The sequence below is a fragment of the Mustelus asterias genome, unplaced genomic scaffold (assembly GCF_964213995.1).
Source record: "Mustelus asterias unplaced genomic scaffold, sMusAst1.hap1.1 HAP1_SCAFFOLD_311, whole genome shotgun sequence".
NCBI classification, from domain to species: domain Eukaryota; kingdom Metazoa; phylum Chordata; class Chondrichthyes; order Carcharhiniformes; family Triakidae; genus Mustelus; species Mustelus asterias.
The window spans coordinates 424,033-434,920 of record NW_027590275.1 but is presented as its reverse complement, the minus strand read 5'-3'; the positions used below and the strand labels follow the sequence as shown (position 1 = coordinate 434,920).

The window sequence follows — 10,888 nt, the reverse complement described above, 5'->3', positions numbered from 1 at the left end:
ATAAGAAGATCATGTTGAGATTTTAAATACACTAGATAGGCCTCACTTGGAGCACTGAGTCCAGTGCTGGGCACCACACTTGAAGAAGTTTGGAGGGAGTGCAAAGGATATTCACATGAATGATTCTGTTGACAAAGATTTGTAGCAATGAAGATCGATTGAGAAGTTGGGTATTTTTCCTCACGGAAAGAAGTCTGTGAGGACCTGTGGAGGGAAACGTAACATTGAGGAAGCAGGTGTGCTGCAGCAGGATTTGGAAAGGCTGGGAGAGTGGGCAGAGAAATGGCAGAAGGAAAACAATGTGGGAAAGTGTGAGGTTACGCACTTTGGAAGGAGGAATGGAGGCACAGATTACTTTTTAAATTGTGAAATGCTTAGAAACTCAGAAGCACAAAGGGACTTGGGAGTCCTTGTTCAGGATTCTCTTAAGGTGAACGTGCAGGTTCAGTCGGCAGTTAGGAAGGGAAATGCAATGTCGAGAGGGGTGGAATACAAGAGCACGGATGTACTTCTGAGGCTGGCAAAGGCTCTGGTCAGACACCGTGTGGAGTATTGTGAGCAGTTTGGGCACCGTATCTAAGGAAGGATGTGCTGGCCATGGAAAAGATCCAGAGGAGGTTCACAAGAATGATCCATATAACGAAGAGCTTGTTGTATGAAGAATGGTTGAGGACTCTGGGTCTGTATTCGTTGGAGTTTACAAGGATGAGAGGGGATCATATTGAAACTTAAAGGATACTGGGGGGCCTGGAGAGAGTGGACACAGAGAGGATGTTTCCACTTGTAGGAAAAACTACAACCAGAGCACAACCTCAGACGAAAGGAACGTTCCTTTAAAACAGAGATGAGGAGGAATTTCTTCAGCCAGAGAGTGGCGAATCTATGGAAATCTTTGCTGCAAAAGGCTGTGGAGGTCAGGTCGTTGAGTGTATCTAAGACAGAGATAGATAGATTCTTGAGTAATAAGGGGATCAGGGGTTATGGGGAAAAGACAGGAGAATGGGAATGAGAAAAATGGCGGAGCAGATTCGATGGGCTGAGTGGCCTAATTCTGCTCCTATGTCTTATGGTCTTATGGAAGAGAAAGAATTGTGGCTTTCGCACTGCTGCTGCAGAATGACAGGGACCTGGACTCAATTCAGGCCTTGGGTGACTGTACGTATTTTTCACATTTTCTCTATGTCCACGTAGCTTTCCTCTGTGTGCTCTGGTTTCCCCCCACACTCCATTGATAGGGTAAGTGGATTTACCATGCTAAATTTACTCTGATGTCTCCCAGTATGTTTAGATTAGGAGGATTAACAGGATAAATATGTGAGGTTGCGTGGATAGATCAGAGAATCAGTGCAGACTCAATAGGCCGAATGGCCACCTTTTGCAATGTAGGGATTCAATGATAGAGTTTTTTATGTTCCAGTCAAGCGTTCATCAAGAACCAGGGGGAAAATTTCAAAATAAGTGTCAACATTGCACAGATTCAGTTCCTAATGTATACATCTTTGGAAACTCAAAGGAACATTTAACATGGCCAATCCACCTAAGCTGCACATCTTTGAATCGTGGGAGTCAACCAGAGCACCCAGAGGATACCCACGGGGTAGAATGTGCAAAATTTGCACAGTCGCAAAGGCCAGGAGCAAACCCGGGTCTCTGGGGCTGTGAGGCGGGAGAGTGGGATTAGGTAGCGTGCAATTTCAATAAGGCAGTGTAGACTTGATGGACCAAATGGGCTGTTACGGCATTGTAAAGATTCTGTGGTTTGGAATCTAAAACATGATCCTATTGAATGGAGCAGCAGGCTTGAGGGGCCAAGTGGTCCACTTCTGATCCGATTTATTTTGCTGCAGTGTCCAGAAAGCTGCTAATTGATTTCTCATCATTAAATCAGAATTTACTCCAGATACCGTTAATGCATCAACCCTGTGCTCAGTGACAAACACTGACTCGTGGTTAAGTAATGTCTCAACTTTAATATTCTTATCCGTGTTTCCAAAACCCTCCATGTCCTCAGCTCTTCCTCCCTTTCATCAACTCCGGCATAACAATCCTCTGAGATATCTGAGCTCCACTGATTCTGCCCTCATGGTAAGAAGTCTCACAACATCAGGTTAAAGTCCAACATGTTTATTTGGTCGCAAAAGCCACGAGCTTTCGGAGCGCTGCTCCTTCATCACGTTACCTGACTTACCTGATGAGGGAACAGCGCTCTGAAAGCTAGTGGCTTTTGCGACCAAATAAAACTGTTGGACTTTAACCTGGTGTTGTTAGACTTCTTACTTGGTTCACTCCACCAGTGATATTCGTACTTTCAGCTCTCTGGGTTTCAGCTCTGGAATACCCTCTCTAAAAACCCCTGGCTTCCAGCTTGCTTTCCTCTCGTTCATTTCTGTCGCCTGTTCCCTTCATTTCTTTCCTCATTCCTTTCCCGCGGGTTCCAGCTTTTGCATCCTCTGACTTTCCGCAATCATTTTGCCGCTTTAACTGCCATCAACAAATTATAATTGTACAACTATAATTGTGTGAGCGGTCCAACTTTAAGGATTCTTTCCGCCTCCAGCTCTTTGATTTCTCATTGGTTTCAGCTCCGGATCGAATTGAATGACGCAATGACGCTGGGCTGGGAGTGACGCTCACGAGTTTGTTTATTTGGTTTGACCAAAAAAGAGGGCAAATATCAACGATAACCCACGACCATCGGACCGGCAGTCGCGCACGAGCGGCACAGTCCGATTGGACACTGCGTTACGATTGGCTAGACAAGATGTCAATCACATTGTGGGGCTGTTGTTGTTAGCAACGCGGTCTGCGATTGGTTACAATTGGGAGCATCATTTTCAATGGTCTCGAACTTCTGACTATGGAACCCATTGATTGGATAACGCAGCTGTCACTCAGTGGGCGCAGAGCGGCCATTGGATAATCGCGATGCGTCAATTTCCGATTGGTTTTCCCAGCTGTCGGTCGCAGGCCGTTGGCGTGGATTTACCCCGGGCCCATCAGACACCGCGCGGAGCGGCAGCAAATGTACCGCAAGTGGCTTCAGTCCCCGGGTCCGGATCCATCCACAGCGGGGCACCGGATGGGTGAAGGGTTTTGGTAGCGGGAATCTCATCCTGCCCGGCTGTAAATGGGGTGGCACAGTGGTTAGCACTGCTGCCTCAGCGTGGGGAGCGTGGGTTTCCTCCGGGTGCTCCGGTTTCCTCCCACAGTCCAGAGATGTGCGGGTGAGGTGGATTGGCCATGCTAAACTGCTCCTTCGTTTCATGGGGACCAGCTCGGGTCAGTGCTGGGGGTAGAACCTGGGTGGGATTGTAGTTGGTGCAGACTCGATGGGCAGAATGGCCTTCTCCTGCACTGTCGGATTCTATAAATCCGCAGCTTAGTGTTTCCAATGGCAGCTTCCTGTGTAAACATGTCACGCTGCAGTTCCCCCGTCTCAGCAATAGTGGCACTGCCCTAAAAAGAGGGCAATAGCGGCACTGCAAACTCCCTGGAGTCAGACCAATCAGCACAGAAATTGGGATCTTCCCGTGCTTTGTGTGTTGGGCTCAGTGTCACAGCAGGTTAGAGCAGCTCACTTTGCAAAGGCCACGGTTAGATACTGGGATCTTCCTGTGCTCTGTTTTGGGATGGGGCTTGGTTACTTTGAGTGAATCTCCCTTATTGTTTGGTTCTAATTACAGCCTCTCTCTCTCTTACAGTCAGTCTGGGTGTTCCTGACTGAGCAGAATGGCCTGATCTCACCACACATATTGAGAGGGAGGAACTGCCACTCGAGATGAAGATGATTGAGAACTCCAGCTTTCTCTCCACTCGTTTACTGAGGCCCAGCCCTTCATCCATCATTAGTTTTCCCAGGATATCAGGTACATTAACATCTTCACCTGCTGTGCACACTTGACCTGACAGTGGGAAGGTATTGGAGCATAATGGGGCAGTCAACCATGTCAAAGGTGTGGGTCGGTTGAGAAGGATGAGGAGATGAGGAGGGATTGTTCAGCTGGGTAAGACTGCACTCGGCCGGTTCCATTCTTATCTTTCTGGTCATATGCAGAGTATCACCTGCAATGGTTTCTCTTCCCATCCCGTTCTGTTACCACCGAAATCACCCAAGGATATATCCTTGGCTCCCTCCTATTTTTCATCTACACCTTACCCCTCAGTGATATTATCTGAAAGCACAGTGTTAGTTTTCACATGTCTGCTGATAACACCCAGCTCTACCTCGCCATCACCTCTCACAACCAATCCCCTGTTATTAAGTTATTACACTCCTTCTCCGACCTCGAGTACTGGCTAAGCAGAGAATTCCCCCAATTAAATATTTGGAAGACCAATGTTTCCACTACAAATTCTGTTCTCAGTCACTGAGTCCATCTCCCACTGGTCAATGTCCGAGTTTGAAACAAACCCTCATAATCTTGGCACCTCATCAGACTCGGAAATAAGATTCCAACCACATATCTGTTCCTTCACCAAGATCACCTATTTCCAGCTGTGTAACATCACACAGTGTTTGTAATACCTCAACTCACCCATCCCTGAAACCCTCATCCATGCTTTTGTTACCTTTAGACGTGACAATTCAAACACACTCGGGCCCAGCAGAATTCCTTGCTTTGAGGACATTAGTAAACCAGATAGGGTTCAATGACAAGCGACAATTAGATTTTTGATTGCAGATTCATAGTGAATTCAAATTTCATCATCTGCCATAATATCCACATAATACTACATCTGCCATGTAGATGCCCACACACTCAGCCTGTCCAAATCACGCTGGAGGATCTCTGCATGCCCCTCAAAGCTCACCCTCCCACACAATTGTATCATCTACATATTTGGAGATAATACATTTAGCTCCCGTGTCCAAATCATTAATATATAATATGAACAGTTGGGGTCCTCGCGCAGATCCCTGCGGTACCCCACTAATCACTGCCTTCCAATTGGAAAAATACCCATTTATGCCATCTCTTTGCTTCCTGTCTGTTCACCAGCTTTCTATACATCACAAGGCACTACCTGCAATCCCATGTACTTTAATTTTATATAGTAGAGAGGTGGCACAGTGGTGAGCACTGCTGTCTCACAGCGCCAGGGACGCGGCTTCGACTCCTGGCTTGGGTCACTGTCACTGTGAAGTCTGCATGTACATCTATGTACGTCTGCATCTATGTGGGTTTCCTCTGGGTGCTCCAGTTTCCTCCCACAATCTGAAAGATGTGCTAGTTAGGTATATTGGTCATGCTAAATTCTCCCTGAACAGGCAGCAGAGTCTGGCGAGTGGGGGATTTTCACAATAACTTCATTGCAGTGTTAATGTAAACCTGCTTCTGACACTAAAAAACAAATTAACCTTTAAAACTTAAAAACGTCATGTGAGACCTTGTCCAAAGCCTTCTGAAAGTCTAAATAAACCGCATCCACAGGTTCTTCCTGGTCTACTCTCCTAGTTACATCCTCAAAGAATTCCAGTAGTATTGTCAAGCGTGATTTCCCTCCCTTAAATCCATGCTGATTATAACCCTGCTTTCCAAATGCTTGATGATGGACTCCAGCAACTGCCCGCTGACCGGCGTTCAGCTCACTGTTCATTGGTTCCCTCTTTCTTTTCTGCCTCTGTTCTTGAAGTCCAACAGGTTTATTTGGTAGCAAATACCATTTGCTTTCGGAGCGCTGCTCCTTCGTCAGACCATATCCCTCCACACCCCTCTCATCCACAGAAGCAAACTGTGCCCTGTTTGAGAGCAGATTTCCACTCCATCTGACGAAGGAGCAGCGCTCTGAAAGCTAATGGCATTTGCTACCAAATAAACCTGTTGGACTTTAACCTGGTGTTGTTAAAGCTGTAACTGTGTTTACCCCAGTCCAACACCGGCATCTCCACATCATCTGTTCTTGAATACAGGGTTTAGATTAGTTACCTCTCTCTCCCCTGAAGGTGCTGACTCTGGCTGGGTTCAGTTCCACACTCACTGGTTCCTCCCTCTCCCCTGAAGATGCTGACTCTGGCTGCGTTCAGTTCTGCACTCACTGGTTTCTCTCTCTCTCTCTCTCTCTTGAAGGTGCAGACTTTGGCTGGGTTCAGTTCCACACTCACTGGTTCCTCCCTCTCTCCTGAAGGTGCTGACTCTGGCTGGCTTCAGTTCTACACTCACTGGTTTCTCTCTCTCCACTGAAGGTGCTAACTCTGGCTGGATTCAGTTCTACACTCACTGGTTCCTCTCTCTCTACTGAAGGTGCTGACTCTGGCTGTGTTCAGTTCTGCACTCACTGGTTTCTCTCTCTCTCTCTCTCTTGAAGGTGCTGACTCTGTCTGGGTTCAGTTCTAACTCACTGGTTCCTCTCTCTATCTCTCTCTCTACTGAAGGTGCTGATTCTGGCAGGGTTCAGTTCTACACTCACTGGTTTCTCTCTCTCTATTGAAGGTGCTGACTCTGGCTGCGTTCAGTTCTAACTCACTGGTTTCTCTCTCTCTATTGAAGGTGCTGACTCTGGCTGGGTTCACTTCTACACTCACTGATTCCTCTCTCTCTCTCTACTGAAGGTGCTGACTCTGGCTGGGTTCAGTTCTAACTCACTGGTTTCTCTCTCTCTGTTGAAGGTGCTGACTCTGGCTGGGTTCAGTTCTACACTCACTCGTTCCTCTCTCTATCTCTCTCTCTACTGAAGGTGCTGATTCTGACAGGGTTCAGTTCCACACTCACTGGTTTCTCTCTCTCTATTGAAGGTGCTGACTCTGGCTGCGTTCAGTTCTAACTCACTGGTTTTTCTCTCTCTCTCTCTCTCTGTTGAAGGTGCTGACTCTGGCTGGGTTCAGTTCTACACTCACTGGTTCCTCTCTCTCTCTCCTGAAGGTGCTGACTCTGGCTGGGTTCTGTTCGGAAGCTGGAAATCTGAAATGAAAGCAGAAAAGCAAGCTCAGCAAATTGTGCAGCATCTGTTCAGAGAGAGAAACAGAGTTAGTGTTTCAGGTCTGTGACCTTTCATCAGAACTTGAAAACATAGAAACTGGGAAGAGGAGTCGGCCATTCAGCCCTTCGAGTCTATTCCATCATTCAATGTGATCATGGCTGATCCTCTATCTCAATTCCATGTTCTCATTTTTCCCAACACCCCTTGATGCCAGTAAAATCTAAAAAAAACCTCTCTCTCCTTCTTGAATATATGCAGTGACTTGGTCTCCACAGCTTCTGAGGTAGAGAATTCCACAGGTTCACCACCCTATGGGTGAAGAAATCTCTCCTCTTCTTCCTAAATGGTGAACCCCGTATCCTAAGACTGTGTCCTCTTGTTCTACATTCCCCAACCAAGGAAAACATCCTTCCTGCAGCTAATCTGTCCAGCCCTGTTAGAATTTTATGTTTTAATCAGATCTCCTCTCATCCTGTCCTTTCTGTTTTTCACACCAAAATGAAGAACTTCACGTTTAGCCGCGTTGTACTGCATCTGCCATGTGTTTGGTCACTCACTCAAGTTGTCCAAATCACCTTGAAGCCTCCATGCATTCTCCTTCAACTCACAATTCCGCCAGTTTTGTGTTGTCAGCAAATCTGGAAATGTTACGTTTGGTTCCCTCATCAGGTCGTACATGTTTGAATACGCGCTGAAAAATGGGATTAGAATAGATAGATGCTGATGGCCAGTACATACACGAGGGGCTGAATGGCCTCTATCTGTGCTGTAAAATTCTATGACTATGACCTCTTAAAGAAGTCATTCATTGGCTGTCCTTTGGGAACTCCTGACATAATGATTTGTTTGATAGAAATGAAGATCTCTTGTCTTTTCTCTGGTGTCTTACACTTTGCTCCTTGCTTCCTGACTGGAATCTCCAAACTGGGGAAATTGTGGATGTGGTGACATCATCCTGTTGGGGATGAAGCTATTGTCACAGAGTCCTGTGTTGTCAATATACCGACCCGTTAACATAGTTCCCCAGTTTCACTGGATGCTGACAGAATATTTACCATTGATTTGGTGTTCTACCTGCCAGCTGTTCAAACGGAATACAGATGTTGTGAATGAGCATTGTCCACCTCCCACTTACAGCAATGATAGTGACAACCTGCATCGTTTCCGGATCGGGCTGGAGTCATAGTCATACAGGCACAGAGATTTACAGCTGGAAACAGGCCGTTCAGCCCAACTCATCAATGCCGCCCAGGCAAAATTGTAACCACCTCTGCTGCTATCTCTGACAGCTCGTTCCAGACTCCACCCTCTGTGTTTCTCCCCTCTCACTTTAAACCTATGCTCTCCACTTTTAGACTCTCCTATCTTTGGGAAAAGATATTGACTATCTTGCTGATCTGTGGCCCTCATTATTTTATAGACCTCTATAACATCACCCTACGCCTCCTACACTCCAGGGAAAAAGTCCCAGTCTATTCAGCCTCTCCTTATAACTCAAACAATCAAGTCCCGGTCGCATCCTAGTAAATCATTTCTGGACTCTTTCAAATTTACTAATGGTCTTTCTATAATAGGGTGACCAGAACTGCATACGGTATTCCTAGTGTGGCCTTCCCAATGTCTTGTGCAACTTCAACATGATGTGCAAAATCCTATGTGAGGATAAATGGGCCAATACATTGCATTGCCATTCCTATAGTTGTTAATGAAGTGAAAAAGCCAGTGTTTAATGAAATGCCCCAGGTGGAAATCTGCTTGAATGTGGCAACGCTGCAAAATCCTCAATTATTGTTGTTTCTGCTCAACCAGCCCCAGAAGCTTGGAAGATGGAAGTCCCCGATTGGTCTGAAGTTGGAGGTGAAGAGGAGCCAAGTTTCAACAACTTGCTGACAAACATCAAAAGGCAGCTGCTTTGGAGCAAGGCGATCCTCGAACAGGCCACTCAGAGTAGCCAAGACCCTGGAACATCACCGCTGCTGGAGAACAGAGAAGATGTGAGGCAAGGCAGGATGCTCGAGTGGTCAAAGATGGGACTGAATCATTGGTGGAGACTCCTACTCCAGTTCTGACTCCTTCTGGCATTGATAGACGGTTTGAAGTGGAGGAAATTAGTCAGGATGGAAGTGGTGATGAGATTCACAGTTATTCCCTCAGCTGAGAGACCATTTTTAAGGCAATCTGTGCAGCAACTCCACTCTGGGGTGGGTGTCAGATCAGCTCACCAGACGGAAGGAGGACTGGAGCACAGATGAGGCCATTCAGCCCCAATACTTTCTTAAACGCTCTGCTGTGCAGTTCAAAAACTGGAAGTCCAGGATTCAAGCCATGTTACGCAGGCGACTGGGAAAAGCATCATTGGATTAATCAGATCAGTGGCCCATACTGGAAAGACTCAAAGCCCAGCAGAGAGATGTCAACATGAATTTTCACTTTTAATGTCTCTTCTTTACTCTAAACAATTTGTTGTGTTTGTATAATTATCTTAAATATTACACATTAAAACAAATACTCGGAATATTTAGCATTGCCAGAGAAGTGTAACCAGGAACAGTGCCCTGTTCATTCAGTTTGGGGAACACTTCCTGACAGAGGAAGATTGGGACATGACAGCTTCTCCCTGTCAGCTCCTTCCACTTCCCTCCACAATCCTGAACACCTCTATCAAATCTCCTCTCAACCTTCTCTTCACCAAAGACCCAAATTCTCCAATCTCCCGATGCAACTGAACTTCTTCATCACTGGACCCTCGCCCAGAGATTTATTGCAACCTTTTTTATGCCTTCCCCTCTTTTCTAAACAGTGCTGTCCTGCAGATAATGCAATACTCCAACTGAGGCCAAACCAGTGTTTTATACAGCTTTCCCATAACTTGCTTGGTCTTGTAAACTGTGCCCCTATGTATAAAGCTCACAATCCCAAATACTTTAGTAACCACACTCTCAAGCTGTCACCCAAACAGCAATTATTAGTGTCATATTTAATCACAAGTCCCTTGTTCCTGCATGCCTTTACAATTGTATCATTTTTTTCATATTGTCTCTCCCTTTACTTCCCACTGAAATAAATCATTTCACACTTCTCTGCTTTAAATTGGTCTTGTCTCACTAATCCACAAGCTGTCAAAGTAACTTTGAGCTTCAACACTACCCCCTCACAGTTCACAATGCTGTCACGTATTGTGTAATTACCACAATTTTGAATATGTGCTCTGTGCAGCATTGCCGATGTCTCTAATATGTATCAGGAAGAGCAGGATTCCTAACACCAACCCCCCTGGAATCCCACTTTAACCGACCTCCATTCCAAATAAAAACATTTCCCACTGCTGTGTTTCCTGTCACTCTGTCAGATTCCTATCCACGTTGCTGCTGTCCCTTTTATTCTATCAGCTCCAAATGTTATCACAAGTTTGCTGTGTGCCCCTTTATTTATAAAATGCTTTTTGGCAGTCCATGTTCACATTAACCACATTACCCTCATCAACCTTTTCTGTTACCCTCATTAAAATCTTAAGCAAGTAAAATATGATTCCCCTTTAATCATTATGTATGTGTTTTCCTTAATGTACATCAGCACAAGTGAGTGTTAATTTAATCTCCAGTGTTTGGAGAATATTTCACGTTGCTGAGGTTAAACTGATTGGACTTTCCTCACAGCCTTTTCTGAAGAACAAAGAACAAAGAACAATACAGCACAGGAACAGGCCCTTCGGCCCTCCAAGCCCACGCCGCTCCCCGGTCCAGGATTGAATCCTGAATCCAAGATCCCCGCCCAATTTTTCAGCCTATCTACATACCAATATCCTATCCACCGAGCTGTCCCCCACAGCTACGATGCTTTGTTCATTACAACCTATTAACTCACCCCCACCCCCCCATTCCAGACCATGTGATCTCCAGGGAGAGGCGAAAACCCAGAGTGAAAAACCCCAGGGCCAATATGGGGAAAAAAAAATCTGGGAAATTCCTCT

At 45.9% G+C, this 10,888-nt stretch overlaps 1 long non-coding RNA gene across 1 annotated transcript; it reads left to right on the top strand.

Moving 5' to 3' along the window:
* The first annotated feature begins 2,998 nt into the window (after positions 1-2,998).
* On the top strand, positions 2,999-10,437 carry LOC144486290 (uncharacterized). Its single transcript, XR_013496247.1, has 3 exons — positions 2,999-3,096; positions 3,702-3,866; positions 8,728-10,437. It is a non-coding gene; the product is annotated as an uncharacterized LOC144486290 (long non-coding RNA).
* Positions 10,438-10,888: the final 451 nt, after the last annotated feature.